Source organism: Diceros bicornis, chromosome 26, assembly GCF_020826845.1.
Source record: "Diceros bicornis minor isolate mBicDic1 chromosome 26, mDicBic1.mat.cur, whole genome shotgun sequence".
Lineage (NCBI taxonomy): Eukaryota > Metazoa > Chordata > Mammalia > Perissodactyla > Rhinocerotidae > Diceros > Diceros bicornis.
In genome coordinates, this window is record NC_080765.1 from 25,646,083 (window position 1) to 25,663,273 (window position 17,191).

Here is a 17,191-nt window from a genome sequence, read left to right on the forward strand (position 1 = left end):
CCTTGGACATATTCCTTTTGGCCCTCAGTCTTTGGAAATAAAATTTGAACTGCCAACATTTAAAATGTGGGAGACTTCATTTAAAAGTCTTGAATGAAGGTTTCTCTTGAAAACTTAGGAGGTCTAGCAACACGGCACCTTTAGTTCAAGCCAGTACCAACTGGCTGGAGCTGAGAATTTCTGCTTCATTTAAACGGGATGTTCTCCAATTTGACACTGCCTCCACCACTCCTTATTTTGTCACACCTGTCTGCTTCTCCACTTACTACACCTGTCTAGCTCCTTTGGACATTTGAACTTAAAATCCCTGATCCAAGCGAACATCCCAGGAGAGAAACGGATTTCTCCAAGGTTGCAAGGCAAGTTTAGTAGCAGGGCTGGTTTCTAGAAGCCCACCTTCTCTGCTATTTTTTTTCCAATACATACCTCCCTTTACAGGCAGGAGCCAATTTAGAGCAAGAATACCAGCCTCAGTTGCCATTTTTACACATAGGTGTATAAATGACCTCAGGATCTTCCTTAAAATACCCAAAGACAGTGCAAACAACCCCTTAATAAGTGGCTAACGACCAAAACAAAAGGGGAGAAATAATGAGGAAATTAATTAATCCTTTATTATGAGCTGAATTACATTCCTTCAAAATTTATATGTTGAAGTCCTAACCCCCCAGTACCTCAGAATGTGACTGTATTTGGAGATAGCATCTTTACAGAGATAAAGTTAAAATGAGATCATTAGATGGATCCTAATCCAATATAACAGGTGTCTTTATAAGAAAAGATTAGGACACAGACACCCACAGAGAGAGAATGCCATGTGAACATGAAGACAGCTATCCACAAGCCAAGGAGCGAGGCCTCAGAAGAAACCAGCCCTGCCGACACCTTGATCTCAGACTTTTCACCTACAGAATGGTGAGAAAATAAATTTCTGTTGTTTAAGCCCCCCAGTCTGTGGTATTTTGTTACGGCAGCCCTAGCAAACTAATACCCACCGCCTTTTTAAAATTTATTTTATTGAGGTCACATTGGTTTAATCAAATAAAAAAGAAATGACTTTGGCATCGTCTTACAAATGTGTTTGCAATTCTAATTTAACCCCCATCACATGAGAGGGCCCAACACAGTGCCCCGCTGAGCACTGTGGTAGCTGAGAGCCTGCCCTTGGGAGTCACACAGCACAGGTCCCAGTTCCAGCCCCTCCAGTCACCACCTACGTAACTTTGGGCAATTCTCTAACCTCTCTCTGAAATACGAACATACAGGCAGCACCTATCTCCTAGAGCTGTGGTGATGAATGAATGACATCCTGTATAAAGCATTCGGCACAGACAGCACAGATAAGTGCTCCAGAAATGGGAGCTACTGTCACTTACCACTCTCTCTGGGGAAACTGCCATTGAACAATTAGGCCTCACAAAAAGAAATGGCTGCTTAACCCTTGGAATTAGAATCTAAAGAGAAGGATCAGGAATAAATTCCCGAACATGGACACTGCAGGGTCCAACTTCTGCACTAATAAGTAAGAACCTAATCTCACAGTGTGTCAAGAGGACTAAAAGTCAGAGATACCTGTATCTATATGTCTATCCTATGTATATCTATCTTTATAACTATATTTCTGTATCTTTGTCTATAACTATGCCAATATCTATAGCTAATCAATATCTGTCACTGTATCTATAACTATATCTATAACTACATCTACGTCTGTATTTATAACTATATCAATATCTGTATATCACTTTATATAACTATATCGATATTTATAACTATATTTATAGCTACATCTGTATCTATATCTGTTCCTCAAAATACCTGACACATGATAGATACTCAACCAAATGTTAGATTCTTCCCTTTTGGTCATAATTCAGAAAACTAGAAGATGAAAGTTGGGGAGAGAAGAGCCAGTGTGCCTATAGAATGTGAGAATTATAGAAAAATATATTTTTCCTTCATCAGATATTTATTGAGGACCTAGTAATATGCCAAATATGGTTTAAGATCATCAGAGATTAATTAGACTGCAGGCGTTTCTATGCTTTTGGAGTTTATAGTCTAAGGATATCCTATGAAATAAAGAACAATCTTTTGAAGTGCTTTAAAGTGCATTTTGTAATCAATTTGGCATTGTGGCTTTGAGAGGTGGCTAGGCTCACCACTATGTGCCCAGGTACATAGTGCCTTGAAGAGTTCCTGCAACAGAGCTCTGATTTCACAAGAATTCACACTGAAAAAGCTCTTTGTTTTATGAGGCAACATACTTAGTGTGATAAAGGATCCAAGAGTTATAGAGCCAGGTTAGGCTCCATCGCCTACCAGCTTGGTGATCTTGGCCACTGTTTATGTCTCTGAACTTGAGGACACAATAATAATACCTACAGCCCAGCTTTCCACAAGGATTAGTGAGATAATCTACATAAATCACTTTGCCAGCCCTGGGTCTAATTCACAGTAAGGGCTCAATAAATGTTGAGGTGCTCTCTACTCCCAGCAAATTCTGAAGCCAAACCCTCGCAGTTAGATATTCAAAAAAAATTTTTTTTTAGTGAAAGGCATTCACTTTATATAATGTGAACCAACTTCTGCATAATGGAGTTTTCTTTCAAGTATTCCCTTCTGGCTCTCTTGTGCTCCTCCCTGCACCCTCCTCCCTCAGCCTGCCACATTCAAAGCTGCCTAACATGAAATCAATCACCTTTTATGTGCCAGCCACTGTCCTGGCCATATCACACGTATATTCTCCTTTTTCCCTCTCACTCACTATCACCATCCTCATTTTGCAATTAAGGAAAAAAAGTGTCAGAGAAGTTAAGAGACTTGCCCAAGGTCAGCTAACCAGTAAGCGGCATTGCCAGAACTTGAAACAGGGTCTTCAGATTTTAAGTTCAGGGCTCTGTATATCCTTTACTGCCCTGTGGCAGATAAACACACATACACACATACCCACACACACAACTCAAAGAAGCTGTCACTTACCTCAGTTCTACATGGTACTGTCTAGGAAACAGTTGGCTTAGGTCTTGGATTGGTGTAGAAAAGGGGAATTTGCATGTTCAGTTCTCTCTGACCAGAACTTCCTGGGATCGTACACACATAAGAACTTGCCTCCTGGCCCCAGGTGGGGTGGAGAAATTGGCAGGAATTGGATGTTCCAGAAGCAGGAGGAGATACTCAGGTAGGATAGGACAGAAAGTAATTACAGGGCTTCATGGAAAGCCAATTGGTTAGAAAAACAAACTATATGAAGTTACCTCCAATTCTTGTGGGATGACTTCAGTGTGAATGAACAAATAAAGTCAAATGGAGCACTTGGACTAGTACTCTGTGGCTAACCTGCTCCCTTTGCCCAGCCCTTTACCTCCAATGTTTTCATTTAAATGACAGCCAAGTGGCAGTGTGGCTTAGTAGTAAAGCCTGTGCTCTGGAGGCAGAAAGATTTGGGTTTCAGCCTCAGGTCTGCCACTTACCATCTCTTTGACCTTCACTGGCCTCCTTTCTCTAAGCTTCAGTTTCCTTATTTGTAAAATGGGAATGTTAATAGCGACACCTATCTCCTTGGTTATTTTGTTGTTGTTGTCATTGTTAGGATTAGATGAAACAGTTCGTGAAAAGCACATAGCATAGTGCTTGGCATAATCAGTCTTGGCTGTTTTTATTAATTTGGGATTCTAAGAAAAAGTTTGGTATACTAGCAAAATGCAGGGTCTTTGGAATCCCAAAGTCTTGAGCTTAAATCTTGACTCAGCCACTTACAAGATGGCCCATGGGCAAGCCATTTACTTCTTTTAACCTTGGTCTTCTCATCTGAAAAATGGCGGAGTGGGGGGTTGTTAATAAGATTTGTCCCATGTGATCTTTGAAAGGATTATGTGATGTAAAGTCTGTAGGGTACCTGGCCCAGGCATGTGGATGCTGGGTTCATACTGATGTTGCATCGGATAAGCCCAGACTGTCATAGATAGTGGCTTGTACTGGTAGTTTTTACAATGGCTAGAGCCTTTATGGGGGTATCATTGAGTGATGGGGAATCTCCAAAATCCTGGCCCAACTTTCCCAGTACCTTTTCCCTCCCAACCTCCATGGAAGCAGGGAGAAATTTACCTCTCTCTGCTCAAAGTCACCACCAGAGATTGCTGGAGACACCTAGAACACCCCTGCCAGGACTGAGGTTGGCAAGCCTGGCTTCTGAGGGGTGGGTCTTGCTCTTCCTGGCTGATTCATTCAAGATAAACTTTCAGCTCAGGACAGGCTTTTATTTTATGGAGTGCAGTGAGTGAGGGATAGTTGCCTGGCCTCAGTAAGCTAACGATTAAACACCCAAATTATCGGGGCCGGCCCTGTGGCTCAGCAGATAAGTGCGCGTGCTCCGCTGCTGGCATCCTGGGTTCGGATCCCGGCCGTGCAGCGACGCACCGCTTGTCAGGCCATGCCGTGGTGGCGTCCCACATAAAGTGGAGGAAGATCGGCAGGGGTGTTAGCCCAGGGCCAGCCTTCCTCAGCAAAAAGAGGAGGATTGGCATGGATGTTAGCTCAGGGCTGATCTTCCTCACACACACACAAACACACTAAATAAATATATTAATTAAAAAAAAAAACACTCAAAGTACAAAAAACACTTTTGCTCAAGCAGAAGAGGCAGTCACTTTGAGAAAAGAATGGGGACAGGAGGAAGAGTCCACGAGACACCCTCTGGATCTCAGTAGATCTCTCGCATGGAACTGTAACACCAGTGTTGTGGTCAAGAAGACAGGCTCTGAGGCCGGGCCGCCTGGGTTTCAGTCTAGCTTTCACCAGTTACCAGCTCTGTGACATTGAGCAGGTTTCTTATCCCATTGTACTCAGTGTTCTTGTCTCTAGTAGGACTCTCTGAAGATTCCACACACACTTCTCTTTCATTTCCAAGCCTCTCTTGTAGTTAGGGTGAAGCCACTAAATTTCAGTTCTGGACAATGAACTCCAGGTGAAAGTGACACAAGTCACTTCTGGTCTAGGGCATTTAAGAACAGGTAGGAGTTCTCTCTCTTCCCCTGACTTAGTAGTCTGGGAAACCATGTGTGGAGATAGTAACATCAAAATATGGCAGGGATTCTCTCAGCCTAGTTCTCTGAATGACTTTGTGTAGTCAAGTATCCTGTCAATTTGACTATTTTACATCCATTAATCTCTTTAATCTTATAAAAAACCTATAGTACATTCATTCATTCATTCAATAGATAATTAATGAGCACCCTCTAGGTGTGAATATAGCTTTGTTCATGTCAGACAAGGTTACTGCTCTCAAGCAGTTTACATTGCCATAATAGGGAGGCAAAGACAACAAGCAAAATATCAATTAAATAGACAAGAGGATAAAACATTATGTGGTAGGTACTATAATTGCCACCATTTTACTAATGAGAATATTGATGCTCAGAGAATTTAAGCTACTTGCCCCATGTCACACAGCCAGGAATGGCAGAAACAGCATTTGAATCTAGATCTACCTGGCACTAAATCTTTTGACTCTTAGTCACCATGTTCGTTCACCATGTTGATCCTGGGGATAACTTCTAACTGAAAGAACACACAGTTCTTTGCTTTGCTTTGATTTTTGGAGTTAACCTGTTTCCAACTGCAAACACCCTGAGGCAGAACAAAGCTTAGCTTGAAGCTTGTATACTGATTACAATCCAAAATGCTCCCCTGCACTGTCCTGGGAACTCCTAAGGCATATTATAATAAAGAGCATTGTGGGGGGGGGTGGTTAACGTTTTTAATTGAATTAAAATGTATGTACTCACAATAAGCGTGGGTGGGAGGAAGAGATTAATCAAATCATTCACAACTACGAACGTAATAACAGAACTTACACTTCGAGTATAGAGTAGTATCTTCCATAAGACCAATTTTCTGACGGATATAAACTACAAACTCTGGAAACAATATAAAAAACAATACCAGAATGTACTAGAAAGCAACCAAAAGCAGTCAGAAAATGGAGGGAGGAGACTGGAGGAAACGAACGAGTTCCCATTTTTATGGAGAAAATTCAAGAAAGAGAGAACCAGAGGAGGAGATGCCCCAATTCTGTGTATATATTTTGCCCAAATTTCTGGCTGATCCCTGAACTACACAGAATCTTTTCAGTTTCAGGCTAAAAGAACTGAACAGAGTTTTCAGTTGGTGGACACTGCAGGGGGATGGAGTTTGGCGTTTGGGTATGGCCAAGTTAACTCCCCGCTAAAACAAACAAACAAAATAATCACACTTCAGAAAAATATAACAAAGTCCAGAATCTCTAAAACATATTATAGAAAATGTTCAGCATAAAATTCAAAATTACTAGACTTACAAAGAAACAGGAAAACATGACCCATTCTCAAGAGAAAAAGGACATCAATAGAGAAAACTGATGACCCAGATATTGGAATTAGTAGATGAGGATTTTAATAACTATGCTATAGCTTTAATAACCATGCTCAAGGATTAAAGTAAAATATACTCATAATGAACAAATAAAAAAATTTAGCAGAGAAATAGAAATTATTTTTTTAAATTGAGAATCTCTAACTGAAAAATACATTACTTTAAATTAAAAATTCACTGAATGGCCTTTAAAGCAGATTGGAGATCACTGAAGAAAGTCAGTGAACTGAAGTTAGATCAAAAGAAAGGATCCAGTCTGAAGAAGTAAGAGAAGAATATTGAAAAAGAATCAACAGAGCCTCAGTGAACCGTATATATATATATAGATAATATATTACTGTATATATATAAAATATATGTATTTTCACATACATATTTTAATATATAAAATATTATATATAGAACATATAATATATATTATATGTACATTAATATACTATAATTGTACATACATTATATGTACCTACACACACACACACACACACACACAGCTCCACCTTGGCAGAATGCTTTTCCTATTGGAGTTCTCCTACTCAAACTCTGATGTGAAATCAAGTTCCTCTAAAAAGATACTAAGTTTTTTCAGCTTCTGAGCTCCCTGAACTGGAATTTTACTGCTAAAAACTTAAAGTAACACAGTGGGCTAATGGGAATTCCAAATACTGGAACATTCCAGGTCTTGCCTGCAAGAGCACATCTAGCCTTTGCTGACAACCCAGTTGTTCAAGTAAATATTGGACTAAGCCAGAGAAACTTACCCTGGAGAGAGGAGGAAGGAAGGCAGGAACCGACATCAGTGGTAACCTAGAACAGGTTCCTCAACTTTGGCATTATTGACATTTTGGACTTGGTAATTCTTTGTGCAGGGGGTGCTGTCTTGTGCATTGTAGGATGTTTAGCAGCATCCCTGCCCTCCATCTACTAAATTCCAGTAGCAACTCCCCAGTTGTGACAATTAAGAATGTCTCCAGACATTGCCAATGTCCCCTAGAGGGCAAAATCACCCTGGTTTAGTACCACTGACCTACAGTCTAGGTACAGACACTTCTTCCCTTTGGCACCTGCAATTCCTTCCCGTAGCTGCAGCTGAATCCAGGCTGCCCTCGTCCCAGCACTTGCAGACGCAGCTGCAAGTCATGCCTCAACTAGGAGACACTAGCACAGCTGGCCTGTGCCCGTCCTCAGAAGTCTGGGCCAGCCCACAGGGCCCCTCCCCTGAGCTCAGAGACACCAGCCCAGCTGAGCAGTGCCCCTCCTTGGAGATCTGAGTTCACACATCTGCCCACCAATGGGCTTCCTCCTCTGAGTTTCTAAGTTTTCTCCCTTGTTTCTTCAGCTATAGGAGTTGTAGCTGCTGCTTGCAACTGCTACCTTCATGATGCCTTAGAGTTCCTTTTAATCTCTCAGTCACTTAGTTAATGATTTTGTAACTAAACACTTTTTTATGTTAAAATAACTGACTCCTGGGCCGGCCTGGTGGCAGAGTGGTTAAGTTTGCACACTCCACTTCAGCGGCCTGGGATTCACAAGTTCGGATCCCTGACGCGGACCTGTGCACTGTTCATCAAGCCATGCTGTGGCAGTGTCCCATATAAAGTAGAAGATTGGCACAGACGTTGGCTCACGGCCAATCTTTCTCAAGCAAAAAGAGGAAATTTGGCGATGGATGTTAGCTCAGGGCCAATCTTCCTCACCCAGAAAAATAATAATAATAATAACTGACTCCTGACTGGACTGACGCAGTGTTCTTTTTCCCTCCCCCTCCCTTCTCTTCCTTTCCCTTCCCTTCTTTTCTTCTTCTCCACCTGGTAAACTTCTACTCCCTTTTAGAGCCCTGACAAATACCATCCTTTTCTGGAGCTTTCTTGGACTCTGCTAGGCAGAGCCAGCCACCCTCCTCTGGTCCCCTGGCACTTGGTACAGTGCTTCTTACCTGTGGTAGAGCCCTGTGTGTATATCTCTATCTCTCCTACTAGACTGTAAACTCCTGAAGGTAGGAACCACATAACATCATTTCTGCATTCCTGGAAGAGTGCTGTGCACATATTCAGGCTTGGTAAATGTCTGTCAAATGAAGGAATGAATGAATGAATGAAGAACTGCATGCCACAGGACTTCTGTTTCAAGCCCAGTCTGGTGCTGTGTTTTCCCCCTCCTAACCTTCTGCCTAGATTGCAGTGTCAGTGAGCATTGGAATGGACTCTCTTGCTTTCCTTCCAATGCTGGCCCATTGCTTTGCAACGACACCATTACAGCACCCTCATTGTGTTGAGTTTGTTAGCTGGGTCTCTTGTTCAGTAAATATGAAGCTCCTTGAGGATAGGGTTTGTTGGGCATAAAGGCGATTCTTACTAAATATTTTATTGAATGAATTGCTGAAGGGATCTAGGGGAGGTTTCAAGGGAAAGCCCGTGAAGGATGGGGATGGTGTTTATAAGTGGAGCCTTCATCCCTGGTAGTGGTGATGGAGCGGGAATGGTGTGGGGAAATGCAGAGAAGTTGTTCAAGGAATCATTGACTGTTCTGGTCTGGTAGAATGCAGGGCACGTGGAGAGGACATCTGGGAGACAAGGCTGCACAGCTGAGTAAGATACAGATTTGGGGTACCGAGAACCAGGTTAAGAAATGTGTGCAGTATTTTGGGGGGAAAGGCCAGGGGTCCTGGTGTAAGGAACTGGTATCTCCGGACCTCCATTTTTGGGAAGAACCCACAGAGCGCTAGAGGAGAGACTAGTAGAGGAGGCCATTCAGGCAAAGCTGTGTGCTGTAAAATCCAACAGGAGGGTTAACAAGGAGAGCAAGGCTCCCACAACCCTGACAATTCATTTCCGTCGGAAGTGGAGTCTCTTTGTGGAGGAAGATGAATGAACACTCCATGCTATAGACAATGGAGACCAAAAGGAGGTGAGAAAGGGAAAGAATCAGAATGTAATAATTATCCCAGGTTGAATGGTTCAGCTTCAGCTTTTTTTTTGTCTAATTTTCACAGAGTTTTTCAGAATTTGATGTATTTTGTAAGATGTGAAAGATAATAAAAAAAAGTGTCTATCTTGGCTTTTAAGCAGACGTGTGCTGGGCAACAGCAGTGTGTGCAGTTCAGCTGGGTTCTGCTCCAACAGGGAATATGAGTCCATTATAATTCTTTTTTTTTCCTTGCTGAGGAAGATTCACTGTGAGCTAACATCTGTGGCCAATCTTCCTCTATTTCGTATGTGGGTTGCCACCACAGCATGGCCACCAATGAGTGGTGTAGGTCCACACCTGGGAACCGAAACCAGACCGCCAAGGTGGAGCGTGCCAAACTTAACCACTAGGCCATGGGGCTGGCCCCCCATTATAATTCTTAAAGAAAGAAAACAACAGCAGTTTGGGTGTGACCTGCATATCATCATCTGTTAAATGCTGTTAATGATTTCAGTTTACCTTTATGTTCCGGGGCTTTTTGGAAGTTACATAAGATGAAGGGTGTAGAAGTACTTTGTAAATCATTAAGTGCCTACAAACTCCATCCATTCATCCAGCAAACATGTATTGAGCCTGTCCTATCTGACAGGAATGGTGGCAGGCCCGTAGGGGTGCAGGCATGAATAAGACCTGGTCTCTGTCCTTCACATGTCTACATGAACTGATGAGCTTGGACAAAGATACTCACCATACCACAGTAGAAGGTTAACATACTTTATAAGCGATTGATACTAATACTACATTTAGTAAGGTGGGTTTTGTTGCTAATGGCTGGCAAGTTGATGTCTTCAGTTTTCCTAGAAGAGTACTCAGAGGCAATAATGCCATGTGGTTAGAAGGAATTGGGCTTTGGAGACAAAGGATGAGCTGCAAGCTTATCCTCTGCCACTTGATGGCAAGTCACTTGTTTCCTCACCTGTGTCACTGACATAACTCCTCCTATCTAACTCGGAAGGTTAGCGAGATCACTGTATCGGCCACCTTAGAATCTCTTGTTCTCATCCATTTATTCATAAAACTTGCAACTGTAGGTGCTTCCTACATGCTGACCAGAGAGATACAGAGAATAAATAAGGAGACAAGTAGGCAAGATACTTTTAGTTGGTGAGAAGTGCTATGAAGAAGATGAAAGAGCTGATGTAATGGGGAGTGACGGGGCGAGGGCTGCTACTATCGTAGGGTGATCAGGGAAGAACTGTTTGTGGAAGGGACATTTGAGCCCAGACCTAGATGACAAGAAGCAGCAGCCGGGTGAAGAAGTGGGGAGAGGAGCACGCCAAGCAGTGGAGCACCTGGCACCCTGAGACAGGAGAAGGTCCGTTTGAGGATCAAGGAAGGTTAGTGGTCTAGTGTCAAGCAGAAGGGAGAAAGAGGCAGCACAAGGAGTCAGAGAGTCAGGTAGAGGCCAAATCACGTAGGACCTTGAAGGCCATGGAGAAGAGTTCGGAATTTATTCTAAGAGAGCGGAAGCCGTTGGCAGGTGGAGGTAGGGGAATAGCATCAGTTGATACATGTTTTGAGAGGATCAGCCTGGCTGCCGCGTGGGGAATACTCTGGGGAGGTGAGCGAGTGGGAAAGGAGAGCAGGTAGGAGACAGACAGTCGTCCTGGTGACAGGCAATGGCCAGCGGCACTGAAAGGTGTGTGGCTAGTGATGGTAGATGGGGGGGTTGCATATAGTAGGTCAGACTGCAGACAAGCTCGGCCCTACCACCAGGAGTCTTACCCATGCTGGTGAGGCCATTTCATTGATCTGATGACTCCATAACACTTTCCCTGGCTTCTTGAACTTTGAACTCTACTTATCATTGGAAGCAAAAGCAGTGGTGGCTTGCTTTCTCGAGACTTCACTTTTTTTGTCTCCGGCTCCAGTGGTTCTTAGTGAAAGATCACAGGCTTTGGAGTGAGATAGACCTGGATTGGAATCCTTGCTCCAACACTTACCAGATGGCTGACTGGGTAGCTTTTTAATTTAATATCTGCAATCCTCAGTTTCCTCAGCAGCAAAATGGACTTAATAATAATGCCTGCTTCTTGCAGGCTTACGCTGAAGCATCAAATGAGATAATATTTGTCAAAATATCCAGCATATGGTAGGTTCTCAATGAAAGTCACTTGGCTTTCACTCTGAACTATCTCCTTCAACCCTCTGCCTTCCTAGACTGGGATGGGAGGCCAGATGTTTCTGTTAAAACTCCAGCACCAGCCTGGTGGCCAAGACAAATTTCAACCTCAGCAGAACAACAAATTCCCACTTGACAAGCAAGGTCCCTGCTAAGCCCTTATGGTGCCCTGGTGAGAATTTTAAAAAGGTGACCCCCTGGGAGGATGCACTTCTGCTGGGCGTGACCTCTTTAACGCTAGGCAACAGCCTCAATGAGAAAAACTGTGGGCAGATGAAAAAAAGGAGAAAACTTCCAGGGCCGGCCCTGTGGCTTAGTGGTTAAGTGCGTGCTCCGCTGCTGGCGGCCCTGGTTCAGATCCCGAGCGCGCACCGATGCACCGCTTCTCTGGCCATGCTGAGGTGGCATCCCACATACAGCAACTAGAAGGATGTGCAACCATGACATACATCTACTGGGGCTTTGGGGAAAAAAAGGAGGATTGGCAATAGATGTTAGCTCAGAGCCGGTCTTCCTCAGCGAAAAGAGGATGATTGGCATGGATGTTAGCTCAGGGCTGATCTTACTCACAACAAAAAAAGGAGAAAACTTCCGAAAATCCAAAGCTGGATCTTCATTTCCATAAACAGCCTGCTCTTCCAAGCAAATGCTCTTTTTCTGCTCACTCCTCCCCCATCTCTCACAATTAATGAATATTCGTTGTGAATGTCAGGTAACTTCTGGATCATTACTGGTTTGTTTGGGCAAAAATGAAGGAAACCAGAAAGTAAGCCTAACAGAAACACCCCTTTCCATAAGTCAGTGTGGATGGACAAGAAATGGGCCCCTTTCTGTGCCTCTCAATGACCCGACGTGACATCCCAGTGGCCCACTCAACCGTCTGCAAGCAGGTAGGAATGGTGGTGGAATTTTGTTGTAAGTCTGTCAGAAAAAAAATCTGCCAAAAGTAGCAGTAAAGCTCTATTTACTTCACTCCAGATATTTTCTATCCATAAAAATAGAAAAAAAATGCAATCACTCTCTTAGATTCTCACCTGCTTAATTTTCTCCATACCAATTACCACTACCCATCCTAATCCCTATTTTCCATATTTGCTTATTTATCTTAATTATTGTCTGCTTCTCCCTTCCCCCTCCCACAACAACTAGATATGAGTTCCACGAGGGAAGGAACTTTCCTTTTAAAGCAGTATCCTCCCTGGGTAAAATACTAGCACTAGCAACCACTTACTAGCTATTTGTTGAGTAAATGAATGCAAGGCTTTGGGAGCCACCTGGTGGACAGACCTACTGTTATCCACATGCAACTGAGCTCTTGTTTTCCTTTTGCATCCTTCTTGGTTTGGTGTGCCTGGGAATCTCAGAGGATGGTGCCGGTAAGAACTAGGCCACACCCTTGCCCTGACAAGTGAGCCACAATTATCAAGTCTGGCTCTGCCCAAGAAGTTCAATCGCACTGGTGCCAACCCCAGGAGGAAATGGAGAACGTGGAAATCAGCTAGTCTGATGCAAACAAGAAGCTCTATAGTGAGAGGGAACTCACTACTTCCTAAGGCAGCCCAGAGCACTGGCGGAAAGATTGCATTTCAGGAAATTCTGAGGTTGTTCAAGCTGAGATCTGCCTTCATGCCATGTACCCTCCCTATTCCTAGATTGGTTCTGGAGCCACACAGAACCAGCTTGCTGTCCAGGCTCTTCTGAACCCATCTAGGCTCCTTGGGAAGGGAATGCCCCTGGGCCTTTGCCCTCCTGAGTGACCATGCCCAGGCAGGAGGACCAGCCCCTGAACACCAGCACAGCATCCGGCTTCTAGGGTAATGTTGGCTGAAATGCTGACCCACGTGCACAAGGCAGGACCACGGTGATGGAGGTGCCTGGGGCTTTCCCTGTTCCACCCACACTGCTGGGGAGATGAAGAAAGGATCTGCGAGAGAGTGAGTTCTCTCCTGTAGGGGGAGGCTAGAGGGAACTGCAATGCGGTGCAAATCACAGCACAATCTGAGTAAAGAGGGAGAAAACCAACTAAGCTTCTACCGTCTGGCTCCCTCCAAATTTCCCCCCAGATACCATTGGAAGGATTCACAAAAAATGGGCATCATTTACCTCTGGGGAGGAAAACTGTGATGGCAGTGGGGGGTGGTTTTTACCGGATTTTTCAGAATATCTTTCAGGCATTACCAATTTGCAAAGGTAAGTAATATTAAAATGATAGAAGAAAACAACAAAGGTTCTTTCAGGATGGTGCTGTCACCTCTGTAGGGCTCTTTCTGCAGGACAGCTTTCAGATATTGCGTTCTCTCATCTTCTGCGGGGCCTGCTGGGATATCTGGACCTCCCAAAGCATTGCGGGGATGGGCTCTTTATCCAGCTCACAGCCCCAGGGATCTGTTTGTCTTATGCCAGCGCTCTCTTCTTTTTAGAGCACCCGGACCCTGGAAGGACCGAAAAAATCACGACTCCATCAAAAAGCTGGATCTTTTTTCCATAAACATCCTGCTCTTCCAAGCAAATGCCCTTTCTCTGCTCACTCGTTCCCCTCTCTCTCCTTCTGTGGGCAGACTGGCTCTCTTGGTGGACTGAGGGTTTAGTTAATGGTAACTAAAATTAAATAAGAGGTTACCTCCGATCAGAGTTCATGCAGCTGGGCTGCTGTGCCCAGCCTGACTGCACCCTTGCTTGCTGAGGCAGCACTCATTCTCTGGGCCCCCGTCTCTTCCCCTCGCACCTGCACCTCTCAAACGTTAATCCCTGCCCGGTGGTTTACCTGAACCCTGTGAGATGCTTCCTCAGGCATGATCTCCACGAATCTCTACTGCATCCTTGTGGTGATGTTGGATCCCTCCCATTTATCAGATGAGGAGACTGAGGCTGAGAGTGGACAGGGCATTCCTCGAACAGAACAAGACCTCAAACTCACAACCTTCAACTCTAAAAGGTAACTACATTCCCCACTCATCCTTGGCTACTTCCTTTTAGGAAAGATGACACTACTTGCACTTCCTTTTGAGTTTTCATTTTGGTCCCGTTCGTTCTCTTCTCCTCTGTAATCCCGGCCCATTCTTACTCAAATGTTTCTCAAACTTCGGTCATTCATGCCTCACCTCCATTGTCTCTTTCTGTTGTGCTATAACCATGCGCTATTATCTCTAGTCTTATTTACTCAATATTTTCCTTTACATTGATTCTCTTAAAAACTTAAAGCACAAAAAATTTATCAATCCAAACGAAACTCTGTATCACTACTATCATTAAGAAATTAATTTTATCTGCCACAACGGAGGAAACTAAAAATGAATACAATGGAAGTACACATTGTTATTGTTATTAAATCCCATTGGGATACAGTTGCCTGCCAAATATTTGAGACTAGTCTGTTCTCTTTTTATTAAAAAGAGGAATTAAGGTTTTATCAGTTATTTGTTGCTATGGCAAAGTTGCCTAACAAACAATCCTCAAGTCTCAACGGTTTACACCAACACACATTTATTTCTCACAAGCCTGTAGGTGGTCTGGGAGGCTCAGCTTCAGCTGTGGGGTGGGGTTATGTCTGCCCCACGAGGCTTTCCTTCTGAGACTGGTGGCTCTCTAGGGCATGCTCTTCTCATGGTGGGTGGCAGATGCACCAAAAATCAAGGCAAACCAGGTAAGCACACTCAAAACCTCTGCTTGCATCATGCCTGCTAGTATTCCATTGGCCAAGACAAGCTACACCACCAAGCTCAACCTCATGGCTCAGAGAAGTGTATTCCTCCCTTGAGTAGGGGTGGAGAGGGATGAGCAGAGAGTCAATATTTGCTGAGTCACAAATAAACTCCACCACAAAGGAGTGGAAGACACAGAAGGAGCAAACTGAAACTTTCTAATTGACTTAATTGAAGAGAACTGGAAAAGGACTGGGTTAATTCAATCATAATTCATGTCCTAGCAGTGCGCTCACTCTGATTCTGAACAAAATCTGGGTTCTTTTAGCAAGGAACAAGGTGGTGTGGAGGTGGTGGTGGGGAATGGCCATTGGGTAGGTGTATTTGTCTGCTAAGGCTGCTGTAACAAAATACCACACACCAGTGGCTTAAACAACAGAAATTTACTTTCTCACAGTTCTGGAGGCTGGAAGTCCAAGATCAAGGTGCTGGCAGGGTTGGTTTCCTCTTGGCTTGCAGATGGCCATCCTCTTGCTGCTTCTTCATATGACTGTCCCTCTGTGCACACACCCCTGGTGTCTCTCTGTGTGTCCCAATCTCTTCTTATAAGGACACCATCAGATTGGATTAGAGCCCACCCTAATGGCCTCATTTTAACTTAATCACCTCTTTAATGGCCCTATCTTCAAATACAGTCACATTCTGAGGTACTAGGAGTTAGAGCTTCAACATATGAAATTTGGGGGACACAATTCACTCCATGACAGTAGGAGAAAAACAATGTTTGCCACATAACTCCTCCCTCCTCCAAAAGTTGCTTCCTTGATTCTGTATATTTTCTTTTGTTCCTTCCCCTTTCAATTAATGCTTATTAAAAAGAATAGACTACGTTAGCTGTCTCCATCTCTTTCCATCCCTCACTGATAACCCACAGTCATCAGTTTTCTACTCTTAATTACTCTATTGAATCTTTGTTTTTGGAAGCAAGTTCTCTAATGTTCTTGCTGCCAAATGCAATGGGTCCTTTTCAGTTCTGACTCTTGGTCGTTCTTGGCAATGATAACCAACTCTTGAATCGCTCTCTTTCATCTTTCTGTTCTCATACCCTGCCTTTTCTGAGTCTTCTTTCTCAACATTGTCCATGGAATTCTCTTCCTTTTTCTTCTCTTTAAATATTGTTCTCCAAGAACTCATCCTCAGCCAACAATTCCTCTCATTCCATATGCACTCTGTCCATCTCTCTCTCTCTCCTCTCTCTCTCTATTTCTCTCGATAATTTCCTAAACCACATTTAAAATATTGACCTCTCCCCTGAGTTCAAACTTAAATATCCAACTGATTACTAAATATATGCTAACCTCGATACTCCATAGATAACATAGATAAACATGACCACAACTGAATTCAATGTTCCTGCCTCCAAATCCATTCCTCTCAGAAAGTACTATAACCACCTACCCCAGTTTACCTAATAAAAAACCAAGATATCATCCTTCAGTGCCTTCTTACTCTTAACCCCATCTGCCTTATTTAGTTCCAAGTCATCAGGTTCCAAGGAAAAGGAATTCTTCCAAGCATTTCTCAAATTCTCCTTTAATACATTCACCACTCAGCTACCAAGGTAATCATTTAGAAATGCATTGTTGACTGAGTTCATTACTCTCCAGATGAAGTCTCAACTCTTTAACATGTGATATAATGGCCAGCCCTTCTGTCATTTCACAACTTGAACCTGATGTTGAAATAATATTGAATGTAAGTGAGGTGACCCCCCTTCTCCAGTGGAAGTTTCTCCTTCTATCTGTGGATAATTGCAGCCAGCCTGGGACTTTCCCTAGACTAGAAAGGCTTTTACTAGACAAGGACAGGCAGGATGAGGTGGTCTATCTTTATCTCATCCTGAAAAAGACAAGAGGTGGTGATTTCATTGTAGTCACAGTAAGCCACCTTTCAGCCAATCTGAAAGGTACCGGCTGAATACTGTGATAGCTTTATACAAGCCATTTGGAGAAGGGGATGGAGCGGAGGGAGGAGAGCCAGATCCTATTCTTCA

At 43.5% G+C, this 17,191-nt stretch overlaps 1 pseudogene; it reads right to left on the minus strand.

Moving 5' to 3' along the window:
- Positions 1-17,191, minus strand: part of LOC131421994 (acyl-coenzyme A synthetase ACSM2A, mitochondrial-like) — a 100,407-nt pseudogene that overhangs the window by 34,206 nt on the left and 49,010 nt on the right.